At 38.3% G+C, this 27,278-nt stretch overlaps 1 pseudogene; it reads left to right on the top strand.

Moving 5' to 3' along the window:
* The first annotated feature begins 328 nt into the window (after positions 1-328).
* Positions 329-24,402, top strand: LOC138385783 (large ribosomal subunit protein eL32-like; annotated as a pseudogene).
* Positions 24,403-27,278: the final 2,876 nt, after the last annotated feature.

The raw sequence follows: 27,278 nt of genomic DNA, 5'->3' as shown, positions 1-27,278 counted from the left end.
GTTATTGAAAAGGTTGATGTAGAAGAGAATGTAATGACAACACAAGGGGGTTGTACTATGGTATATGATTATTTTTTAATATGGTATGCACAATAAAATCCTATTTTGTAAAAGAAAAAGTCATATTTTAATAGCTATTATCTTTAGGTGGTACGATTATAGGTGATTTTTGTTTTATTCTTTTGCTTATGTGTACTATTTAATTTTTCTATAGCAAAGGGCTATCAATCTTATTTCAAAGTCATTTTAAAAAATCGAAACAATTATCTTCCCCTCTCTCTTCCTGGGTGCTGCCTACACAGGTAAAATCCATCTCCTACTCAGCATTATGGCCAACCTCAGACCCCTTGTGAAGCCCAAGATCATAAAAAATGGGCCAAGAAGTTCATCCCTTAGCAGTTGAACTGATATCTCAAAATTAAGTGTAACTACATAGCAGCAACCCAGACACACCGACAACAGGGTGTGGAGAAAATTCAAGGACCAGATCTTGGTGTCCAACATTGGTTATGAAAGCAACAAGAAACAAAGCACATGATGCCCAGTGGCTTCCAAAAATTCTTGGTCCACAACATTCAAGAGCTGGAAGTGTTGCTGACATGCAACAAATCTTACTGTGCTGAAATTGCTCAACATGTTTCCTCCAAGTACAGTTAAAGCCATTATGGAAAGAGTAGCCCAGCTGGCCACCTGAGTCACCAGTCCCAACACAGGCTGCACAGCAAGGAAAGTAAATAGACAGCTCATATGCACATTTTATTTGTGTTAAATAAAATAATAAATAGTGTGTCATCTTGCATTTCCCCCACCTTAAGAACACATAAATAAAAACCAGGAAAATCTAAATAAAATGGAATACAAATAATTTGTAGGTGATTTATACATGTTGCTCATTTAGTTCTCACAACAATCCTATGAAATGTTATGGCTGAAACTGCTGGTGTTCTCCCCAAACCATGCGCTTAATGACATTTCCCAGCCCCTCCTGCAGTCAGACTCCTTCTATAACAGAGCTCTGAGAGATGGAATATGGGTGTAAGTTATGTCCCCCTTCCAGCCTGGCCCTGCAATACCCACAGTCCTTTTTGCTGTCTCTCACCCTTTATCACAACTTCATCTTGTGGCCCAATAAAAGGAGTCCAGATGTTCAGAGAGAGCTGCCCAGGAAAGTCACTCATCTGCACCTACCTTGTGAGAAAGGTAATAAATCCTTAGACTTCTGGTTTCCAGTCCGTCATGTAAGAAGCTGGAAGTCACCTTTCAGTTCTAAACAAGTAAAAAGCTGAACAAACTGGAAAAATCAACAATTCTTCTTAGATCTGTCAGAAAAGTGGGATCACAGAGCAAACAATTGCCCCCCAAATTAAAGGTGAATTATCACAAGTGAATAAAGAAAATCACAGTTTGCTGGAGCAGAAACCCATGAGCACAGACTTCTGCAGTAACCACGGCTGGGGTAGGGAAACCCGAGCTCTAACTGACAAATTTCTGGAGGGTCAGCGTGAACAAGTCTGAGAGAAAAAAACTCCAGAGGGACCCAGTCATGGGAGGACCCCACATTTTATGCGTTTTATTTCCAAGAGCTCAACCAGATTCTTACAGTGACTATCAGAGAAAAGTCTTGTGCTTCTGGCAGAGAGAGGGGGAAATAAAGTATTTTGAAATGTGCCAGATCACTCTGCTCTCAACAAGGTCTGCCATAAGGAGAAACTATTTAACCAGAGCCTAACCTGCTGGGGTTTTATCAGAGCCTAACAGACACGGGGGAAGGAAAATACTCCAGCGCACTCGAGCTTTCTTTCCCACCTAAGGTGGGGGAAAACTAAGAAACATGTGTAAAGTTCATGGTCCAGTGGTATAAGCTCACTAAAAGACTGAGATATAATCACAGGACTATAGTACTATTCCCCTCCCCCAACACCTTACCACACCGTATTACTAAACGCCTACTTACTGCAGTTCCTTTTACCTAGTACATCATGTTTGGCTATCAATAAAAAAATTACAAGAGATACTAAAAGCCAAAAATCAAGGTTTAAGGAGACAGAGCAAGCATCAGAACCAGACTCAGATATGGCAAGGATGTTAGAATGATCAGGCCAGCAGTTTAAAATGATGATTAAGATGTTAAGCGTTCTAATGGAAAAGAGACAACATGCAAGAACAGATAGATAATGTAAGCAGGGAGATGGAAGTTCTAAGAAAGAACCAAAAGAAATGCTAGAGATCAAAACACAGTAACAAATGAAGAATGCCTTTGACTGGGTCATTAGTAGACTGAATACAGATCAGGAAGAAATATTTGAGGTTGAGGACATCCCTATAAGAACTTTCAAGACTGAAAATCAAAGAGAAAAAAGACTGGAAAAAAAAACAAACAGATCAAAATATCCAAGAACTGTAGAACAATTATAAAAAGTGTAATGTGACAATGGGAATATCAGAAGGAGAAAAAAGCGAAAATAGAACACAAGAACTATTTGAAGCAGTAATGACTGAGAATTTCCCCAAATTAATGTGAGACACCAAACTACAGATCCAATAAGCTAAGAAAACATCAGGTAGGACAAATGCAAAACAAACAAACCCCAAACTACACTTAGGCATATCATTTTCAAACCATTGAAAAACAAACATAAAGAAAAAGTTTTGAAAGAAGTAAGAGGAAAAAACACATTACCTATATAAAAACAAATATAAGAATTATATCTGGCTTCTAAGAAACCTGCAAGCAAGAAGAGAGTGGAGTAAAATATTTAAAGTATTGAGAGGAAAAAAACAGTAATCTAGAATTCTGTACCCCGTGAAGTTATCCTTCAAAAGGGAAGGAGAAAAAGACTTTCAAGGACAAACAAAAAAATTCAGGAAATTTGTTGCCAGTCATAGCTTGCACTACAGTGCCAAACTCCTGGGCTCAAGGGGTCCTCCTGCTTTGGCCTCTCAAAGTGCTAGGATTACAAGCATTAGCCACTGTGCCTAGCTGCTTTTTTATTCTTAATTGCTCTAACAGTTTGTTCAAAATAATAATAAAAACAATGTATTCCATTGTGTGTGTCTGTGTGTATATTCATACATCCTTATGTATAGGTAAAGTGAATGACAGCAGTGATAAAAGGGATGGGAGGGAGGGATTGCAAATATTTTGGTTATTATTAGGTACTTACTTGCACTACCCACAAAGCAGTATAGTGTCATTTGAAAGTGGACTTAATTTAGGTTTGAATGTTTATTGCAAACTCTAGGGTAACATGAAAATATGTTATAAGTAAAAAAGGAGTACAACTAGTGTGCTAATAAAGGAGAGAAAATGCTCAATTAAAATCACAAAAGGCAGAAAAAGTGTGGAAGATAAAAATAGGAACAAAGAACAAGGGCAACAAATAGAAAATAGTAACAAATATGTTAGATTTTAATCCAACTATATCAATAATCACTTTGAACATCAATGGTCTAAATGCACTTTCTTAGACAGTTTGGGCTGCTATAACAAATTGCCATATACTGGGTGACTTATAAACAACAGAAATTTATTTCTCATGGTTCTGGAGGCTGGGAGTCTGAGATCAGATTAGTGAAGACCCTCTTTTAGGTTGCAGATCACCAGCTTTTCATTTTATCCTCATGTGACAGGGAGGGAGGGAGAGAGAGAGAGAGAGGGAGAGGAAGAGTATGCTATCCTCTGGGGTTCCATTCATAAGAGCACTATTCCATTAATGAGGGCTCCACCATCATGACCATAATCAAAGGACCCACCTCCTAATACCATTACATTGAGGTTTAGGATTTTAACATATAAATTTGTGTGGGGGGACACAAAAAAGAACCAATTAAAATACAAAAATTGTCAGAGTGGATCAAAAAATAAGATCCAAATATATGTTGTCTACAAGAAACCCACTTTCAATATAAAGATACATATGATTGAAAGTAACGAGATGAAGAAGATATACCATGCTAACACTAATCAAAAGAAAGCAAGAGTAGCTATATTAATTTCAGACAGAGTAGACTATAGACCAAGAAAAGTTACCAGCAATAAAGAGAGGCACTATATAATGACAAAAGGGTCAAGTCTCCAAGAAGACATAGCAATTCTTAATGTGTATGTGCCTAATAGTAGGGCATCAAAATATGTGAGGAACAACTAATAGAACTGTGAAGGAGAATTCTGGCAAGATGGGGATATAGAAAGCACCAGGAATCTATCTTCTACCTAAACACCAATTGCACTGGTAGAATCTGTCTGATGTAATGGTTTTGGAACTTTGGAGTCTATTGTTCAGGGGAAGGCTTGGATGATAAATTGTGGTTAATTTTAGTCAATTTCAGCTCTTTGCCCAATAGGAGCTTCCATCCCCCTCTCCATCAGCTGTGTGGCAGGCAGCTGTGTGTGTGTTCCTATAGCAGCCTACACACAGCTTGCAGAAATGAGGTTGGACAAAAAGGACCCTGTTTTCCAATATCAGGGATGTGTGCTCTTCTGATCTCAGAGGTGTAAAAAGGTGGCCAGCCACTACTGTTGCATTTTCCCCCATTGTTGCAAGACCCTCCCCCCTTGGCTGAAGTGACTTCTGGGGAAATGTAGTACAACGTTAATAACATGAAGATAAATAAAAACCCAAATGAAGAAAGAAAACCCACATGATCACCTCAATTGATGCAGTAAAAGCATTTGACAAAATTCAATACCCTTCCATGATAAAAACACTCAAAAACTAGGAATAGGAGAAAAAACTACCTCAACATAATAAAAGACATATATGAAAAATCTTCAGTGAACAGCATACTAAATGATGAAAGACTGAAAACTTCTCCTCCAAGATCAGGAACAAGGCAGGTATATTCAATTTTATCCCTTCTAGTCAACAAAGTACTGGAAGTTCTAACAAGAATAATTATAAAAGAAAAAGCTAAAAGGCATCCAAATTGGGAAGGAAGGGGCAAAATTATCTTTGTTCACATATGACACAAACTTATATGTAGAAAACCCTAAGGATTAAAAAAGAAACCCTGTTAAAACTAATAAATGAATCCAGCAAAATAGCAGATGTAAAGTCAGCACACAAAAATCAGTTGCATTTCTATATGCTAACAATCAACAATCTGAAAAGGAAATGGACAAATCCATCATACAGAAAATCAGTAAGGACACAGTTGAACTTAACACCATCAATCAAATGGATGTAATGGGCATCTATAGACTACTTCATTTAACATACTTCTATTGCTCACATTAAACATTTACTAAGAGAGACCATATTCTGGGGCATAAAACACACTTTTCAAATTTAAAAGAATATAAATCATACAATGCAGACTTCAATGGAATTAAAGTAAAAATCTATGACAAAAACATAGTGGGAAAATAGCAAAATACTGAGGTTAAGCAGCATATTTCTGAATAACACATGAGTCAAAGAAGAAATCACAAGAGAAATTTTTAAATACTTTGAGTTAAATGAAAATAAAAACACAACTTGGCTGGGCACAGTGGCTCACACCTGTAATACCAGCATTTTGAGAGGCTGAGGCAGGAGGATGACTTGAGGCTCGAGTTTGAGACCAGCCTGAACAACATAGTGAGACCCTGTCTCCACAAAAAAATTTTAAAAATTAGCTGAGCAAGGTGATGAATGCCTGTAGTCCCAACTACTTGGGAGGCTGAGGTGAGAGGATCACTTGAGCTCAGGAAGTTGAGGCTGCAGTGAGCTATGGTCATGCTATTGCACTCCAGCCTGAGTGACAGAGTGAGACCTTGTCTCTAAAACAACCAACCAAACAACAACAAAAAATACCCAAAACAAAAGTTATCAAAATTTGTGGGATGCAGCAAAAGTAGTGCTTGGAGGAAAATTTATAGCATTGAAGATATATATTAGAAAAGAGAAAAGATCTAAAATCAATAACCTAAGCTTCTACCTTAGAAAACTAGTAAAAGAAGGTAATATAAATGTAAAGTAAGCAAAAGAAAAGAAACGATTAAATTAAAGGAGAAATAAATTAAAGTGAAAACAGGAAATCAATAGAGACAATAAAAAAAATGAAAGCTTATTCTTTGAAAAGATCCATAATATTGAGAAGCCTCTAGCCAGGATAACTAAGAAAAAAAGAGAACGGACACAAATTCCTAATACCAAAAATGAAAGAAGGGATATCGCTATAGTTCTCATGACATTAAAAATATAATAAAGGGATACTATGAACAATTCTATGCCCACAAATTTGATAACCTAGATGAAATGGACCAACTCTTGGTAGGCACGATCTGCCAAAGCACACACACAAGAAGAAACAGACAATCTGAATAGGATTATATATGTTAAAAAACTGGAATCAATAGTTAATAATCTTCCAAAACCAGAAAGCACCAGGTCCAGATGGGTTCACTGATAAAGTCTACTAAAAATTTAAGGAAGAAATTATACCAATTCTCTGCAGTTTTCTCCAGAAGATAGAAGCAGAGGTAATACTTTCTAACTCATTTAATGAGGCCAGCATTATTCTAATACCAAAACTAGACAAAACATTACAAGAAAAGAAAACTAAAAGCCAATAGTTCTCATGAACATAGATACAAAAATCCTTAGCAAAATATTAGCAAATAGAATCCAGTAATGTATAAAAAGAATTATATACCACAACCAAGTGGGATTTATTCCAGGTATGCAAGACTGGTTCAATATTTGAAAACCAATTGATGAAATTCATTGCATCAACAAACTAAAAAAGAAAAATCACAGGATCATATCAATAGATGCAAAATATACATTTGACAAAATCCAACACCCACTCATAATAAAAAATACTCTCAGTAAACCAGGAACAGAGAACTTCCTCAAGTTACAATAGAATATCTACAAAGACCTACAGCAAATATCATATTTAATGGTGGGGAACAAAGTTTTTCTGCTAAGATCTATAACAAGGCAAGGATGTACTCTATTCTCCTCTGCTTTTCAACATCATACTGGAAGTCATAGCTAATGCAATAAGAAAAGAAAAGGACATAAAATGTATAAAGTTGGGAAGAAAGATATAAAACTGTCTTTGTTTACAGATCTCTATGTAGAAAATCTGAAAAAATCAACAAGAAGTCTTCTAGAACTAAAAAGTGATTATAGCAGTTTTGCAAAATACAAGGTTAATACACAAAATTCTATCATTTTTCTATATACCAGCAATGAACAAGTGGAATTTTAAATTAAAAACACATTACCATTTACATTAGCACACTCCAAAATGAAATACTTAGGTATAAATCTAACAAAATGTGTATAAGATTTATATAAGGAAAACTACAAAACTCTGATGAAAGAAATCAAAGAACTTAATAAATGGAGAAATATTCCATATTCATGGATAGGAAAACTCAATATTGTAAAGATGTTGATGTCAGTTCTTCCCAATTTGATCTATAGATTCAGCACAATCCAACTCAAAATCCCACCAAGTTATTTTGTGGATTCTGACAAACTGATTCTAAAGTTTATGTGGAGGAGAAAAAGATCCAAAATAGCCAATTCAATATTGAAAGAAAACAACAAAGTCAGAGGACTGACACCACCCAACTTCAAGGCTTACTATAAAGCTACAGTATTCAAGACAGTGTGGTATTAGCATAGTAGAAGACAGATGAAAGGAACAGAACGGAGAGCCTGGAGATAGAGTCAACTGATCTTTGGCAAAGGAGAAAAAGCATTTATGGATTAAAGGACAATATTTTTAACAAATGAAGCTGGAACAACTGGACATCCGCACACAAAAAAAAATGTATCTAGACACAGAACTTACACTCTTACCAAAAATTAGCTCAAAATGAATCATAGGCCTAAACATAAAATGCAAAACTATAAAACTCCTAGATAATAACATAGGTGAAAATCTAAATGAACTCGGTTTTGGTGAAGACTATTTGCAACACCAAAGACAGAATCCATTAAAGAAAGAATTTGACAAATTGGATGTCAATAAAATTAAAAACTGCTTTGCAAAAGATAATTCAAGACAATGAGAAGAAAAGCCACAGACTGGAAGAAAACATTTGCAAAAGATATATCAGGTAAAGGACTGTTATCCAAAATATAAAAGCAGTATTAAAACTCAACATAAGAGCTCAAACAACCCAATTAAAATATTGGCCAAAGACCTTAACAGACACCTCACCAAAGAAGATATACAGATGCCAAATAAGTGTATGAAAAGATGCTCCTTATCATATGTCATCAGGAAAATGCAAATTAAAACAACAATGACATACCACTACACACCTATTAAAATGGCCCAAATCCAGACAACTGACAACACCAAGTGTTGGCAAGGATATGGAGCCACAGGAACTCTCATTCATTGCTGCTGGGAATGCAAAATGGTACAGTGACTTTGGAAGACAGTTTGGCAGTTTCTCACAAAACTAAACTTACTCTTACCATATGATCCATCAATCATACTGCTTGGTATTTACCCAAAGGAGCCGAAAACTTATGTCCACTAAAAAAACCTGCACATGGATGTTTATAGCAGCTTTGTTCATAATTGCCGAAACTTGAAAGCAACCAAGATGTCCTTCAGTATGTGAAAGGATAAATAAACTGCGGTACATCCAGATGATGGAATATTATTCAGTGCTAAAAGGATATGAGCTATAATGTCATGAAAGCACATGGAAGAACCCTAATGCATATTACTAAGCGAAAGAAATCAATCTGAAAAGGCTACATACTGTATGATTCCAATTATATGACATTCTGGAAAAGGCAAAAATATGGAGACAGTGAAAAGATCAGGGGTTGCTAGTGGTTAGGAAGGAGGAAGAGATGAACAGGTGGAGCACAGAGACTATTAGCAGCAGTGGAACTACTCCATATATAATAATACTTAAATGGTGGATGCATTATACATTTGCCCAAACTCATAGGATGTACTACACCAAGAGTGAATTCTAATGTAAACTATGGACTCTGGGTGATTATGATGTGTTAATGTAGGTTCATCAATTGTAACAAACATACCACTCTGGTGGAGGATGTTGATAACTGGGGAGGCTACGCACGTTTGGAGCAGGGGTTGTATGGGAAATCTCTGTATTTTCTATTCAATTTTGCTTTGACCCTAAAACTACTGTAAAAAATAAAGTCTATTTTTAAAAAAGAGAGAGATAAACCTCTACTATGTTAAGTTATTCACATTTCAGGCTATTGGTTTCAGCAGCAACCGTCCTACCTTAACTAATACAAGTTCATATCATTGTTATCCAATTTTACAGGTGAGGTAATTAAGGCTCAGAGAAATTGTCTTAGTCTATTTTGTGTTGCTATAACAGAATACACAAACTGGGTAATTTATAAAGAAAATAAATTTATTTCTCACAGTTCTGAAAGTTGAAAAGTCCAAAATCAATGTGCTAGCACGTGGTGAGGGCTTGCTTGCTGTGTCATCCCATGGCAAAAGGCAAGAGAGTGAGAGAAGGCAAGAGGGAAAGAGAGCAAGAGGGAGCCAAAGTCACTTTTATAACAAACACACTGTACTGTAGTGATAATGAACGCACTTCTGAGATAATGACATTAATCCATTCATGAAGGCAGAGACTTCATGATTGAATCACCTCTTAAAGGTCCCACCTCTCAACACTGTTGCATTGGAGATTAAGTTTCCAACACAAGAACTTTGGGGGACACATTCAAACCACAGCAGAGAAGAAGCAACTTTTTTTAAAATTGGGGAGCTATATAGGGACTAAACCAATGCCTGTTACATTCTAAATCCAGGGACTGTAACAATCTTCTATAGGGAGTTATACTTTATTTTCCAGAATGAGAAGGCAACAATGCTTTCAACATATGCTGATTTTTAGAGCGATTATCAGGTATACCCATGAACTGATAGGGATATATATTAAAGCTTGAGGTACATAAAAAGCATTTGGAGCACTGTTTAAAAAAAAAAAACCTCAGTTCTAGGACCCCATTCTCATAAATTCTGATTCAGTAGCTTAGAGAAAGGGACATGGAATCTGCTTTTATACAAACACTAAAGAATAAATTTGTGCCCACAAGTTTACGAGGTAGTTGACCTCAGTGGCAGACAAGTGCCATCTTTCTGGCTCCTTGGGCCATGACCCTCTCTAATGTCTGGTCAAGGTCTCACACCACCACTTCCCTTTCGGTTAAGGTCTTACACCACCACCCACCATAGAAGCTGAAAATAACAATCACACTATCCCAGATCTCAGGCAAAAGACCTTGGCTCAATTCCTCAGACATACCTGCCCTAGAGTTGGAACCAAAGTTAATAAAGGAAAGAGCAGGCCTGGGAGGAACCCTGTGCTAAGCTTGTGACTTGAGCGGGACAAGCGGAAGTGTTGGCAGCGTGCTCGCCAGAGAAGTCCTGTGAAGTTTTAGGATCATTCTGGATATAGATGGCCTCAAACCCAGTTCTCCTGCCTTCCTGACATTTCTGTGAGCCACCCAAAACCCTTTTAATGAATGACATTTCAACTTAAATCCATCAGAGAGGATGGTGTACTGTTGCTTACTATTAAAGACTCTGCCTAAGTCACTGTGATCCTGTTGAAACTGCAGTCAACAGTGATACAGTTTCAGGCATCTAACAGTAACACCAAAGCAGCTGAAGTTTTTACTAAAACACAGTAAAGGGCATACCTAGTTTAACACAATGATTTGTAAAGCTACCTTTTACTCTCCATCCACTTTATTCACACCTTGCACACCTGCAAACCACCCCTCTCTTTATCTCTTCCCCAGACTATAACGGGACTCACTTCTTCATCTACCTTTCCCCTTGGCCTCTCAATTCTGCTGTAGAAAAACTTTTGGAGAACCTCTCTGGCAAAGGCAGAACTCTCTCAGGGGCACTAGAGTAGTTAATGCTGAACAGGCAAAGGTAGAATCCACTTTAATGAGCTTGGGAGACGAAATCTGAGAATGCTCATATGTTTACAATTTTTTTTGTTGTCACATATTCTAAACGTGAATGAGGCCACCTCACCCATTCTTCTGATGCTTCACAGTGCTTCTTTATAGCTGGAAGTAGTAATGACTTTTGCACAGGGAAACCCAGAGTCTCCAAATAGCCTTGTCGTGCTGCTTATGAGAGTATCATGAGCAGAGAATTATACACCACAGCCCAAACACTTGCAATCTAGAAAAGCATAAGGCATATAAACCTCAGGTCACATTCCAATTGTGCAAGAAACATAATTTTATATTTTTATCTTTAGCAACTGTATTCATATTTTTGCCTTTATCATGCCTAGTGGCAGAAACTTGATCTCAGTCAATTCAGGGTTCCCCTTTCTCCCTGAGTTTGTATCTAAGTTCCAGGAGGCTTATGTGATGGCACAGCTTTGGGAAAGGACATCTGGCTCTTGATAGCCATCTCCAAGGCCATCATCTGCTAAGATGCATAGCATTTCTTCTCACTGGTCCACAGGTGTGGTGGTGTCCATCCCCATTTCTTTCCTCTGGGCCTTTCCAAGTCTGGGTCTTTTGCGTTCTCTCAGCCCACCTTCTGGTCCACTTTTTGATGCATCTCCCCTCTCTACTTGGGAGCATGTGGGAATTCTATGAGGCCGCTTCAGTACTATCATCCCAGACATCCCACATAACCATCTTTACTCGCTCCTTCTTCCTGCCAAGTGCAAGAGAAATCAGGGATTCTTACTACCCTTCAGGTTCCACCTGGAAAGCAAGAATAGTTGCCCTCTGCACTTGGATCTCTCAAACCTATCTGGTTTCTACCATTCCTTTGCCCTCCACTCCCAGGGAAGGCAGGGTACAGGGTACCTCTTCAGGGGCCCAGCTTTTATACTTGTTCTCCAGTCCTCTTCTCGCACCAGTTGTGTAAAGCCAGTTTTAAGGGTGGGAAAGACTGGCTCTGAGTCATTGTGTATTCTTTGAAATCTTTTGTCCTATGTCCTGTGCTCTTTCTGGTCCCTGCTGTGGGTTAGGTATTTAAAACTGAAAAGGCTTCTCTCACCCTCTGCTGTGTTGTTCCTACCCTGAGGCAAAGTGCATTGAACTCCTCCCAAGCTTGAGTGGGAGGAAGAGCATAGGAAACCCCTGGGACTGGGTGGGAGGCTCAGTGGTTAATATCTTAAAATATTATTCAACCACAGGAGTTTGGTATGTCATGTTTAGCTGAGGGCTTTTTTAAAAAAAAAATTATGAATTTCCAAGAGCATCAGGCTCCTACTCAGTCTTCCCAATTAAATAGTGATTAGAATATAAGATATCACATTCAGAATGGTTCATGTAATTGATTCTTTTGATAATGTCCATTTATTTAAAGAGCAGAGATTGTTTCATCTTTATGTACTATACAAATGCAACTTTTGTGTACCTTTGAGATTAATTACTATAAAATGAAGTACATCATTTTCCTCTTCTTGATTTTTATATAAATTGCATCAAAGAGTATGTACTCTATTGTGTTTGGATTCTTTTGCCAAGCTTAATATTTGTGAGATTCACTCCTGTTGTTTTGTGTATTTTTACCACTGTATAGTATTCCATTGTATAAATGGGCCAGAATTTATTTACCTATTCTTTTATTGATGGACATTTGTATTGTTCCCAATTTTTGGTTATTATGAAAAAAGCTGCTATGAACATTCTTGTACATGTCTTCTAGTAGACAAGAATTCATTCCTCTGGGGTATATAATTAATAGTGGATTGCTGGGTCAAAGGATAGTTATATATTTATTTGGCATTAGTATATAATGCCAAACAGCTTTCCAGGACTTGTGGGATTTATACTTTCACCAAGAAAAGTTTCAGTTGCTTGACATCTTAACTAACAATTTGTATCATCAGTCTTTAAATTTAGCCATTCTGATGAGTATATCATATTAGCTCACTGTGACTTTAATTTTCATTTTTCTGATGGGTAATGATGGTGAGCATCTTTTCACATGCTTATTACATATTAGGGTTTGTTTGTTTGTTTTTTGTTTTTAAGGGACATGGTCTATGTTGCTCAAGCTGGTCTCCCTCCAGGCCTCAAGCAATCCTTCGGCCTTGGCCTCCCAAAGTGCTGGGATTACAGCCACAAACCATGCCTGGTCCTTATTAGGTATTTGAATATCTTCCTTTGTGGCGTGTCTGTTCAAGTCCTTTGCCTATTTTTTATTCATGTTTGTTGTTTTTCTTATTGATTTATAGGAGTACTCTATACATTCTGGATACAAGTCTTTTGTTGGATGTTTGCTTTGCAAATATTTTCTTCCAGGTTATGGCCTGCCTTTGCACTCCTTTAAGGGTGTCTGACTTTTGATGAGCATTTTAATCATGTCTAATTTATTAACTTTTTATGATTAGTGCTTTTTGTGTCCTGTTTAGTAAACCTTTGCTTAATCCAAGATGATGAAGATATTCTCCTATGTTGCTTCTAGAAGGTTTATTGTTTCACCCTTTACATGTAGGTTTTACCATCAATCTCAAAATAATATTTTGTGTTTGATGTGAGGAAAGAGACAATGTTCATTTTTTCTGTATGGATGTACAATTGCTATAACACCATTATTGAAAAGATTCTACTTATACCTTTGTGTTGTTATTATACATCAAATGACTGTGTAAATGTAGGTATATTTCGAGGCTTTCTAGTTTATTTTTTTGGTTTATTTGCTTGTGCTCAGGCCAATACCACACTGTCTGAATCACTGTAGCTTTATAGTAAATCTTGAAATTTGGTAGTGTAAATCCTTCAACTTTGTGTTTTTCTTCAAGATTGTCTTGGTTATTCCAGGCCATTTGAATTTCCATATAAATATTACAAATTTTCACACAAAAAAATCTACTGGATTTTGATTGGGATTCCATTGAATCTGTAGGTCAATTGGGAAGAATTGACATCAACATCTTAACAATATTGAGTGGCCTCATCCAATTTAGCAAAGTTACTGGATAAATCTATGTATTAATATATACAGTCAAAGCATCTGTGAATAAAAGTAGTATCACTTCTTCATTTCTAACCTTTATATCTTTTATTTTTTTTCTTGCCTTAATGAACTAACTAGTTCCTCCAACATAATGCTTCATACAAGTGGTGATAGTGGGCATTCTTGTCTCATTTCAGGCCTGAGGGGAAAGGAGTTTAATATTTTACCATTTATTTAATGTTAACTATGGGAGTTTTATAGGTACTCCTTACCAGATTAAGGAAGTTCCCTTCTAATGCTAGGTTACTGAGAGATTTTATCATGAATAACTGCTGAATTTTGTTAAATGCTTTTTCTGCACATATTGAAGTGATTCTATGATTTTTCTCCTTTATACTGTTAATTTGAATTACATTGATTAATTTTTAAACAAATGCAAATATAGTAAAAATGTTTCCCATCTGTATCACTTAAAATCTGTCGTGAAACAAAAATGTCCCCAACTTAATTCAAACTTTAGGTTTGATACTTTAGGAAGGAATTATTAATATTTCTGAAGTGTCAATAGGAATAAGGGATTAAACAACGAATGTTAAATCACCTGTAGATAATTCATCATCAACAGGACATCATTATTGCCTCTAGGTCTGAAGAAGCTATGGGAGAAAAGTGTTATTAGAAGCTGATATAAGCTAGAACCATGGGGCTAGGACCCTCTGCAAGTGCTGCAGTTATGGAGGAGTGAAGATACTGCCGTTACTATTTCACCAAGCGAGAAGGCAGTGGGATGGGAGATACCCTGGCTATTCCCCTCCCATGTTTCCGTCTGCTGCTATCGCTTCCCTTTAGCTGAATCCAAGCCAGTCTTTAGGTGGTAATCCCCAGGACAGGAAGTGGGTCACAGAAGGGTGGAGAATGAGGGAATGGGGATGGGGTGTGGGGGACAATTGGAGAATAACAAGCATAGGGGCACGCTCACACATCAACTGGAGAAGTGGGGTGAAGCTATGACATAACTCTGCTCTGAATTGCTAGGATATGGCATAATGAGCAGTTGTAAAAAAAAAAAAAAAAAAATGGCACTCTAATTGGGAAGAGACATGGTCCTTGAACTCCATTCCAAAGAAAAGTAAGAATTGGAGAATCACAGAAGATATTGCCAAGATAGTGTTTTGTACACTGTTTAGTTCTATCTCCAGTGTGGGTTGTGTACCATGGTGGTATACAACCTGGAACAAGGGCTTGATTTTACATTATTAATACATTGAATCACATGCTAAGAAATTTATTCACTTTTTAATTATCCTTCAATCCTTCTAATTAAATCGAGTAGAAAAATTTCCACTTGAAAATTTTAACAGCTTTCTAACTCTTGCCTATCTTGTTAATTTTCCTTTTTAAACAAACAGAGAACAGGCCCAGGTTAGGAGCTTTTGTCAAGCAGCAGAACTGAGCTAGAAGTTAATAAGATTGCTTGGTTTGCGTGGCACTGATTTTTAAAATTACTGTCTGTTTGTGGCAAATGACATTGGTTTTTCCACTTATGAGAATGACATAAGATTTCTTTTGAAAAGATATGTACCCAAGTAAAAAACAAGTCAGTTTAAAGAAAACTATTAATTAAATCACAGTATGGAAGGTAATCTACTGTGGCAAGCATAGTGAAAAGATAATTGAATGACTATGTTTGGGGTACACAGCTCAATACTGTTGTAAAATGTTTATTATTATTAATATCTACCAAAAGCTTCTTTTTCAGATTATACTATTCCCGGGCCTTCTCTTTGTCTTTGATGTAGAAATCATTGGCCCCTCAGGGAGACAAATTTTACTTCATTTTAAGATTGTATCTTTTCCCTTGGATATTTCTTCCGGTGCAGAGCACACAGCTTATACCAACATTCAGAGCTGTCTAAGCTTTTTTGGTAGGTCTTGTTTTTGTTTTTGTTTTGTTTTTGGACTTTTTAAATAAAAGACAAGTGTTTCTCTTTTCTCTTTTCTTTTTGGCAAAAAATACTCCCACCCTCTCTATGTCGACGATGCTTAAACAAAAACTAAAACGATCCTCATGTTTCCTTCCTTTGTATTCTTACCTAAATATGAAATTCTACATTTTTTTGGAAGAGGGCAAAGAGCATTGGCAGTTTAGGTTCTTATTAGACATAATAGGCCCAAGTGGGATGACAAAAAAAAAAAATAAGCTTTACTTGGTTTCCCCTTTTGTGTATGTTGATTGCCAGATAAATTATCTTAATAACTAGCATATAAGGCAAAAAGACAAAATCAATTTAAATAAAAGATCCTGAATAGATGGAGAGAAGTACGATAAAGCAAATATGTTAAGATATTAATTGTGGAATCTAGGTGATGGGTATATGTGTGCTCACTGTAAATTTCTTTCAACTTTAATATCTGTTTGAAACTTTTAATATCAAGAAGTTGGAAAAAAATCCTAAAAAGATCCATTTCATGTTTTCCACAGTAAGTTGTAGAAAATAGGACCTTTCGGGTCTGGGTGCAGTTGTGATGATCTACCTGGGCCCCTAAACAGTGTCCAGCACTTCACAGAGGTTCACCAGAGGCTGCCTGGGCTGCACGTTTGCAAAGGCCTCTGAGGTTTACAAAGCCCTTTCACATTCACAGGCCCTGACCCACCACCTGCCATCGCCTGGGAGGCTGGCAGGCGGGATGTCACCACCACCTTTATTCTCTTTTTGAAAAAAAGGAAACTGAATCTCAAACTAAGTAGCTAATGACCCTGGGGGATGAGCCAGGTCTCTGATTCTCCTTTTGTCTGAGTGCTGCTCTAAGTTATCAAGGAGACAAAAGGACGCTGATAAACAACTGCAAGGAATCCGGTTAGCCAAGGTATTGGTGATTTAAAAGTGCTAAATATGCTTCTCCTCCCAAAGGTGTTTGTATTTTTTAAAAAGTTGAAACAGAGCAATAACTAAGCCAGTGAAACAACTAAGCCTTTAACTGCGAAACTTCTGTCATTGTGGGTGGCTACTGTGTTGGGAAAGGGCACACCCTGTAGGTAACCAGCTTCTCTGTCCACACACAAAGCCAGCATTATTGAAACAAACCCATCAGCTAAGGCTTAGTCTTCATATGGCGGTAGATCAATTAAATTGCAGGCACAAATTATTGATTTTATTTATATTTTAAAATTTATATTTATGCTAGAAGATTCATCTTTAAGTTAATGGTATTGATATCCATTAGATCTGATGCTAATTTCCAAATCTTATTTAGCAGTAAATAATAGCATCAGCTCCTGGAGAACAGATACAGAGGGGTAAGTGTCCATATTTATTGAATGAAAGAAAATCATTGTTCTTCTAAAAGCAAAGTTTGAGTAATCCTATTGCTGGTTTGGCTTTTCAGATGTCCGTGGACTTTTAAGTGGGAATCGAAGCATTATAAATGAAACAGGAAAAGTCAATTGACCTGAGCTTCCATAACTTCTTTAGCTCAAAATCTAGCAGGCTTGTTGTCATAACACTACTGACACTTCTAACGGTGCATTCTATCACAACATCAGATGGAATGTTCCTTTAATTAGATTTGGTTTTAAAATTTTTCTGAGGTTTCATAACCTATTAAAAAAAACTCAATATTTTAGCACACTCAAAAAATCTGGGATGAGATTGATTTAAATATAGATATATCACCAAGAGCTGAGACAGCACATAACGAAGTGTAGGGTTTCCCAACAAGGAGAATGGGAAGCATGAACCCCTAAGTGGGGCAGAGAACTACCACCTGGATGCAGGGAGGTGGAAGGAGGTCTTGCTCAAGATAAGTTCCCGAACCCCTACCCCTATAAGATTTTTACCAGCTTTCAGACACAGTTCACCTGTCATAAATCAACAAGAAAAAAATCAAACAACCCCACTAAAAAGTGGGCAAACGACATGAACAGAAACTTTTCAAAAGAAGACAGACTAATGGCCAACAAACATATGAAAAATTGTTCAACATCTCTAATCATCAGGGAAATGCAAATCAAAACCATCATGAGATATCACTTAACTCCAGTGAGATTTTTATCAAAAAGTCCCCAAACAACAAATGTTGGCGTGAGTGTAGAGAGATAGGAACACTCATACACTGCTGGTGGGACTGCAAATTAGTATAACCTCTGTGGAAAGTAATGTGGAGACACCTCAAAGAACTAAAGTAGAACTACCATTTGATCCAGCAATCCCACTGCTGGGTGTATAAAGGAAAAAAAGACATTCTATGATAAAGACATCTGCACTCCAGTGTTTACAGTACCACAATTCATAATTGCAAAGATGTGGAAACAACCCAAGTGCCCATCAATACATGAGTGGACTAATAAAATGTGGTATATGTATACCATGGAGTATTACTCAGCCATTAAAAAAAAATTGTGAACTACCTCTCGTATTATCCTGGATGGAGCTGGAGCCCATTGTTCTAAGTGAAGTATCACAAGAATGGAAAAACAAGCACCACATGTACTCACCATTAAATTGGTACTAACTGATCAACACTTGTGTGCACATATGGAAGTAACATTCATCGGGTGTCAGGCAGGTGGGAGGGGGGAGGAGGAGATGGGTAAATTTACATCTAATGAGTGTGGTACACACTGTCTGGGGGAGGGATGGGCATGCTTGTAGCTCTGACTCAGGCGATACAAAGGCCATATATGTAACAAAAGTATTTGTACCCTGTAATATTCTGAAATAAATAAATAAAATAAAATATACAATTCAGTGGCTTTTAGTGTATTCATACAGTTGTGCAACCATCACTATAATCTAATTTTAGAACATTCTCATCATCCCAAAAAGAAATCCTGTATCCGTTAGCAGTTGCTCTGCTTTCCACTTCCCCCCAGCCCCTGGCAACCACTTATCTACTTTCTGTGTCTGTGGATTTGCCTATTCTGGGTATTTCATATAAATGGAATCACATAGCACATGGCCTTTTGAGAGTGGCTTCTTTCATTAGCATAATGTTTTCAAGATTCATCTATGTTGTGGCATGTATCAGTAATTTATTCCTTTTTATTGCTGAATAATATTCCCTTTATGGATATTCCACATTTTTTATCCATTCATCAGTTGGTGGACATTTGAGTTATTCCCATTTTGGGCAATTATGAATTAGTGCAGCTAAGCATTTTTGTATAGGTTTATTTGAGGACATATGTCTTCATTTCTCTTGGGTCTATACCTACAAGTAGAATTGCTGGGTCATGTGGTAACTCTATGTTTAACATTCTGAGAAACCGCCAGACTGTTTTCCAAAGTGGTTGCACCCTTTTACATTGTGATAAAGCAAGGGATGGAGATCCAAGCAATGTTTGGGGTAAAAAAAAAAAGACTGAGTTTAAGCCTGAGAGATCTGTACTAGCAAGACTGGAAGAGATGGCACAGACCCAGAAGGTTCTGAGCCCAGAGATCCCCAACTGGCAACTGCCACCATGTAAGTCCTGTAGATCCTCAATATTCAAAGTGTGGACCTTAGACCAGCAGCATCTACATCAGTTGAAAACTTATTAAAAATGCAAAATCTCAGCTCCCCCCTCCAGATCTACTGAATCAAAATCATTTTAATAAGAATTCCAGTGATCTGTATGCACACAATAGTTTGAGAATCACTACTGTACAACGCTTAGAGTAGATTTTAAAAGTGCACTGCCTGGAAAGGCCCGCCGGGATACCTGTGCCAGCAGGGGCTGATAAATGTCGAAGACTGGCTCGGAAAAAAACAGTCATGCAGGTAAATTTATCTCCAGTATCTCCAAGCCAACCCCCTCAATTCTAAATGCTTTCCTTTTTTTATTTTGGATCCCCTCTTTTTTCTTTTCTTTTCTTTTTTTTTTTTTTTTTGTTTTTTTGTAAGCAATGCCTTCTCTTTGTCTTACCCCTCTCCTATGGCACAACATGCTTTGTGCAACACTCCATCACACCACAGGGAACAACAGCATTAATGGTGTCCACGAGCTATATTTTTTGTCCAATTAAGAAATGAGAAGACCTAAACCTTTTGGAGAAAACCAAATGTACTAGGATGCCCAGGGCTTTTTCCAGGTCTTGGAATGACACCAGAGATCATCTTTGTTATTTATATCCTATATCCTGCATAGTGCTGAAAAGAATGAAGAGTTGAAATAAGGGTAGGAGAAAACGTGGAAAAGCCACCAGGCATAGGGTTTGTGTATCAAATTGATGTCATATTGCTAGAAACAGGTTGCAAATTTGGCTCTGAACTTTCCTGCAGCCAACAAGAAGGGGGAAATACTATGAAATACATACTCAGTGTCCATAAGATAAAAACCAATCAGGAGTTGCCCAGCCATTCTTGGGGGTGGGGTTAAAGAGAATTTTCCTCTTCAGTCCTCAAATTCGTAGGTAAGAGCAGATAGATCCAAATGTATGAACCCTCAGTGAATTGATATCCTCTTAAGAAAACCAAGGACTCAAATGTGAGCACCCTGAATAGTACAGGGGTGAATCAAAAAAAAAGTATCTCAGGCAGGATCTGGTGCCAAGACCATTCTAACATACCCACATGCACGTCACTGAGGCCTCAAGGGTTTATGACATATAGATAAAAGGTACCATGTAGGTGGCTTCCTGGATGGGGCTAGTCTAGTGAACTAAAGTTTGTGTCTGTCTGTCTCTCTCTCTCTTTTTTTCCTCAGCTATAACTCTCCTGCAAAAAATCTTAAGATCCAGACAACTGGGTCTAAAGATGTATTCTCTTTTGCCTAACAGGGAAAACTGCCTTGGCACTCTTAGCTCAAATCATCTCAGAACATTGAGCGTGACAGGGACCTGGAGATCATCCAGGTTATTCTCCACATATCACCAAGCCAGAAAGTCCTGGAAACTGGCGGCTTCCATGGGACAGTCAATGCAGACTTTGTCAAGGCAAAAGTGCTGATGTCACTCATGATACTAGCAGCTGACTGCCAAGTGGATAAGATAAAAGAGGCCAAGCTAGTGAAAGCTTGTGGGAGGTTAGGAAGGAGGGCACAATGTGATTTTCATGCAAGAAGGTTTTGTTGGGTATAATGGGAAGAGTACTGGGTTTGTATTGAGTATATGACCTTGGACATGTCATTACTCTTCCTGGATTTTCCTCTCCTGCAGTAAATACTCAAAGCAGCTAACACTTACTGAGTTCTTAGTACTTTACATAAACTATCCATGTTGAAACTTCACAGCAATCTGTAGGATATAGCCTGTGATTTTTCCCATTTTACAAATGAGGAAACTGAGGCACAAAGAATTTAAGTTACTTGCCGAAGGCCACTCAATTGAATCCAGGCAGTCTCACCCCAAAGTCTGAGCTTGGTTGACTGAGAGGGTTGGAATGCTAGGACCCTTTCCACCTCTGCTATTAATTTTTTCTCCTGTTCAATTGGCATAATAATAGAGTTGTTTCAAGTTCATGAGATAACGCAGGTTAAGTGCTTAGCAGGGTGCCTGGATCTTAAGTGTTTAATAAATGTCAGCTATTACTATTGTTCATACTTTTACTATTACCATTACCATTTTGTAGAACAAATTACTTCTGTTGCCTCCTCAACAGCTGCCTGAGTGCACAGTTAGTGCAACTGAACTGATTAATATAGTCAAACAACAGGTCAATTGAGTTATAAAATCAAGCAAGCCCGAATTGATGCTGGAGAGAATTACCTAGATAGTCTTAAGCTGTGCTGTGGGATAGAACTCTCTGTGATGATGGAGATGAGCTATATATGTGCTGTCCAATTCAGTGGCCAGTAGCAGCACATGCCTCTTGAGCACTCTAAATGTGGCTAGTGTGACTGAAGCACTGAAGATTTAGCTTACTTAATTTTACTTAAATGAAAATTATTTTAATAGACATGTGGCTAGTGGCTGCCATGTTGGACAGCTCAGGCTAATGCCTTCCACCCAACGGAAGCCCTTGGTGAGAGAGCGCTGAGCCATCAGGCACAAGGAGGAAAGTCAGGAGCCCTCTGGCCACAGCTCTGTTTTGTTACAGGTGCCTTAAGGAATCATGGATATTCAAATGCTCAGGCTCCAGAGGGCTCCCTTGCCCTGGTAAGCGGGGATGTGTACTTTGGGGGTGGGAGAAGGAAAGGAGATAATTCTACTTTCCTCACTGGGAGGCCCCCAGTGGATTCTCAGAAGATTTTGATTTCTAATTTCTGTTAAAAATTATTTTAGGGGTGGATATTTTATACCTCAGCAATGTGATGGCACCATGATGTTCCATCTGTCAAATGCTCGATTTTACTACGTACAGAAACTAAAAGTTGATTTTAATTCATGGTCTGAATCTTTAATTAGAAGAAAATATTGAAAATGGATGATCAAAGAATCATGGATTTGGAGGCGCTGCCTCATAAGCATGTCCATTACAAATTGGCATCTTAAGGAAGCCACATATACATCCTCAACACAAGGGTGACACTGTGCCTTGCTGTTTGGATTAATCAGATTTGGATCAAGAGAAGAGGGACAGTCAGTAACGTGGTGTCAGTGCTGTCCTTAGCTTTCACCCTTGTTCTCCAAGGATCCTGCCCATTTCTAAAAAAATAAAAACTTCCTGATAATATGAGGACATCAGTAAGCACATTTGGGCCTAAGAATGTGACCTCTGTCCTAGTACAAATGACTAGGGCTTTGTATCATGTTCTGGTTCTAAATATTTTGAGCAATGAAGAAGCCCCCTTCCTCTGCTCACTACCCTCTACCACTAGCATTGGTTGGGTGAATAAGTCAATGGCTGCCAAAATTTGAAGAAAAAGAAATTGAAATCTAATGAGGCTTGCTTGTGTTAAACCAATTTTTAAATGATAGTAATTAAGAGAGTTTTCATATAGAAAAGGCTTTGTTTAGATGGAAACATTAAAAGCCACCACCAGAAACATGAGGATCTTATGCATAAAGGATTCTCTTTTTGCTGCCTCAAAATCACACTGGCCAGTGTTTGAGCACTGAATGCTAGCACAGTGGCCTGCCCTGGCGTTTGCTCCTCTCCACCACTGTCCTGTGGAGTTCACCTCAGAGAATGCCTTACACCAGGACTCTGGCCTCTCAGGCTGTCTACAGATAGACACCAGGCCATCTGCCCTCTCGCCTTCCACCCAAACACAGCTGCTGGGCTCCATCCCAGCTCCAGCCATCTGGAAGAAGAACAAAGACCCCCCTCTCCTCACCCTCCTCCCACTGCAGAGAGGGACTGGGGAGCTTTGGCATTCTCAGCCTCGGTGAGGAAAGGAAAGGAAAGGAAAGGAAAGGAAAGGAAAGGAAAGGAAAGGAAAGGAAAATGGAAGCAGCAGCAAGACCTGGCTACTAGTGGCAAGCAGCTCCTCACCTCTGGTTGTAGGGATCAATGACACCCTTCATTCATTTCCCAAACATGGTTGAACTCTTGCAAGTGTCAAGTCCCGGACCAGGCCCTGTGGGCTTGAGAATGAGACACAGCCTCTGGCCTCTAGGAGCTCACGCTCTGGTGAGGGTGATGGTTGTGTGCACAGCCAAGTCCACTGCAGAGGGATGCTCAACCCAGACTGAGGGGGTCAGAGAAGTCGTCCCACAGGAGGTAACATTAGGTCAGACATCTGAAAATGCGTCCACTCTGAGTGCCAGCAAATCAAATGGGGAAAGGCCGGCCTGTGTGGCAGGGTGAGAAGTAGGAAGAGGAGGTAACGAGGAGAGAGGCTGGGTAGGGACAGCCAGATTCTAGAGGGCTGTGATGCCCGGCAGAGAACAAGGAGTAGGAAGTTCAGGGTGGTGAGAGCACGAGAGGGTCGCAGTCAGATCTGATGCAGACAGATTCTTCAGGTGGTAGGAAGAGGAGGGGTTTGAGGCAACAAGACCAATTAAGAGCAGTCAGTAATCCAGAGGAGAAATAACGGTGGCCGAACGAAGTGACAGTGAAGACAAAGAAATGAATTCGAGGGAGAAATCTTTACTAAAAATCTTAGCTCTGAACCCTCCAGGCCGATTCCCAAATAATTTCAAAGTTCACAGAAAGCTCTGCAAAAGAGGAACTCAAAACTACTCTTCAGTGTGCCTGGACCCTCTTCTCAAATAGCAAAGAGTTTGACCGCAGGGGCCCAAGAGCCACCCGGCAGCCACAGATGGTGTATTCTCAAGAAGGGTAAATGCCAAGAAGTATCTGACTTTTTGAAATGGCTCAAGTTCCAACTACCGCATTTGCCCATGATCCTCATTCAACTTGAGTGCTCAAAGCCACCAGGAGAGACCTCCTTTTCGAAGGCAGATTGTTCAACTGGTTGCAGTCAGCTCTTGAGTGCTTTTGGCCTGACTGGCAGAAATCTCAGGGCAGTGGAGGGCAGCCTCAAGGAAAAGAGGTGTGTCAGCCACTGATCTTCCCCTCTGCTCCTCTCCACAGGTGCAGACGCTGCCCACAAGGCCCTGCACATCAGAGGCCAACGGACCGTTAGAGGGAAAGGAAGCTACTGTCATCCCCTCCAAAATTCATGTTGAAGCTTAATCCCCAAGGCAGCAGTATTAAGAGGTGGGGTTCATAGGAGGTTTAGGTCATGATGGCTCCTCCCTTGTGAATGGGATTAGGTCTTTATAAAAAGAGCTTTCACACAGCATTCGGCCCTTCTTGCCTTTCCTTCCCTTCTGCCACATGAAGACACAGTGTTCATCCCCCCGGAGGACACAAAATTCAAGGCACCATCTTGGAAGCAGAGATCAAGCTCTCACCAGACACCGAACCTGCCAGTGCCTTGCTCTTGGACATCCAACCTTCAGAACTGTGAGAAATAAATTTATGTTGTTTATAAACTAACCAGTCTTGGGTATTTTGTTGTAGCAGCAGGAACAAACTAAGGCAAAAAGGCAAAAGCCCCTTCTGTTCCAAAACCCTTCATTCCTGGCCTTCTTAAACTTCATGGAGTTTCATAATTTCAAGAGCTCTCATAAAGAATCAGAAGCCAAAAAGCAGAGATGGAAACTGGCTCCTCTTAGAAAGGCAGGAGCCAAATGTCAGTGACAATCTGATTTGAGACGAAGAGAAGACAAAAGACACCATAATTCCATCCCTTAGACCGGTGCAATGGACTCTATACTGGCTTCAAGAGAGAGGCTCTGAGGCCTGGCTTTCTGCTTGAAATCTCAGTTTCTAATGATTAAAAAAAAAATGCTTTCAAAGCATTTTCTGTTTCCTCTTTGCAGACTTAATCATTTTTGAAAACATGAAATGTGGAGAACTATAGTAGGTCATAGATCTGGCAGCTAGATTAAAACATTCTTTAAGTCACTAAAAAAGATACCATTTTTTCTTTATTTTTGAGTGATTAATCTTAATTTCCATTCTGACAAATTCTTTTTTACTTTTAACACATGAAATTTAAAAATTACAATTGCTAAACATAACCATGGATATATTTTCTTTTCCTTTTCTTCAGTTTCTTTAGGCCTTTGTATCAATGCTGCTTTTCTCTAAGGAGGGTTGTTTGTGTGTGTTTGGTAAGTTTTTAGCATATATATTTTTCTATTATTTTAATTCTTGTGTTTTAGAACATCTTCTGTTATTAGTGTTACCCTAAATTAGACATTATAAAAACATCAGAGATAAGCTTATTCAGCTGATTCATAATTTCTTGCATAAAACAAGCATAACAGCAGTTTTAGAAGACATGATAAATTAATACCATAACCTTCAAAACAGACTGCTGAAGGATCCAAGAATTACCATGTAGTGCTTTCTTTGGAAAAAAATTTTTTCTTCATGCTATTCTTATATTTAAGAGAGAAAAAGTATTTTTTGAGCATCAACATTATTTCTAAAATTCACACTGCTTTTCACTCTCAATACATTGATTCCAAGAAGAGTCATCTTCATAAAGTCCCTTCTCTGCGCCTCAGTGTCTTCATCTATGAGCGGAAGCAGGAGAAGTGAATGACATATATTTCAAGAGTTTTAATGTTGTATAGTTCATTCACTAAAAACGCTGCTTCTTCATTCTGTTTAATATAATCCATGCTCTTTGCTCCTATTTTGGTTCCTAAATTCCCAAATGCCTGCAGTCACGGGCATCCGCCTTACCCCCTGCTGTGGGGCTCTCTATTACTGTGGTCCTTGAATCACACCCTTTCAGCCAGAGAGCCCTCAGCACAGTTTGCTGTCTAAGAACTCACATACTTTGGTTGGACCAGAAGGGCAAGTCACATGACTTCCCTTCCTTGTCTGGAAATTGCTCAGTCTAAAGATTTCTCAGCATTTCTTTCACTTCATTTATTCCAGATCCTTCAAATCCCACTTTGTTCTCATGCTCAGAATTTCAGCAGATGGTCTTCTAAAAGGAAAAATATGTTGTGGTGTTCAATTCCCCTCCCTTATTCCTCACTTACCTATCCTTGAAATATTTTCCACATCCTACCCTCTTCCAAGCTTTTATATATACTTTTCTCTTTTGAAATACAGTGACCCCCCTTAACCACAATTTCTGATTCTTTCTTGCTTGAAATATAAATTCATCATTCCCAAAGCAAACTCTGCAGGCAACACTGTTCTGCGCCTTTAGATAAATACTAAGGTTTCATTATAATAGTCTACTTTGTTTTCCATTAAAAAAAAAAAAACCAACAGTGACAAAAGATGTTTTAGGAATTTCAAAATTCACTTTTCAAGTAACAAAATACAGAAGCCCCAAATCAGGGTATTTTTGAGGAAGAGGAGTGCTTTGAGATGATTTGATGGAGCATCTCCATTTTACAGAGGAGGAAACTGACAGTCCAGAACCGTGAAGCTCAACATCATGCTCTAAGTTGTGGCAAAGTCAAATCAGAAGCAGAGATAGCTGCCTCCCAAACCAGAATCATTTCTACATCAGTTTCTTCAACTGTAAAGTGAAAAACTGTAAAGTGCAACACAACTGTAAAGTGAAGTACCCAGCTCACAAGAGTTTTGTGGAAAGCCAATGAGTTAATATTTGTAAGTCCTTCAAACAGTGTCTGGCACAGAGTTAATGTTCCATAAATGTTAGTTCTTATTACCAAAAAGTACTGAAGCTCTACAGTGTAGGAAAAGGATGCCCTGTATTCTCACTGTGTGAATTTTGTCAAAACCATTATATTTCTTTATTCTATGAAGTTCCTGTTACAAATTTGGAGGATAAGATTTGGTCCAAAATAACTATGATATTGATAAATAAATTCACCAACACAAAATACAATAAGAATGATTTAAAAATAAAAATAAAAGTGTCCCGGTATTGAAATGTGTTTTATAAGGCAGACAACATTACCAAAGCCATGGAGAAATCCTTCATAATCTCTGCTCTTTTTCTTTTTTACCATATTTATCAGTTTTATGAGTTTTTTCCAAAAATATATACTATATTTAAAAATAATCTC

The sequence above is a fragment of the Eulemur rufifrons genome, chromosome 7 (assembly GCF_041146395.1).
Source record: "Eulemur rufifrons isolate Redbay chromosome 7, OSU_ERuf_1, whole genome shotgun sequence".
Lineage (NCBI taxonomy): Eukaryota > Metazoa > Chordata > Mammalia > Primates > Lemuridae > Eulemur > Eulemur rufifrons.
Note: the sequence above shows the minus strand (reverse complement) of the source record. Positions and strands in the feature narration are given on the sequence as shown.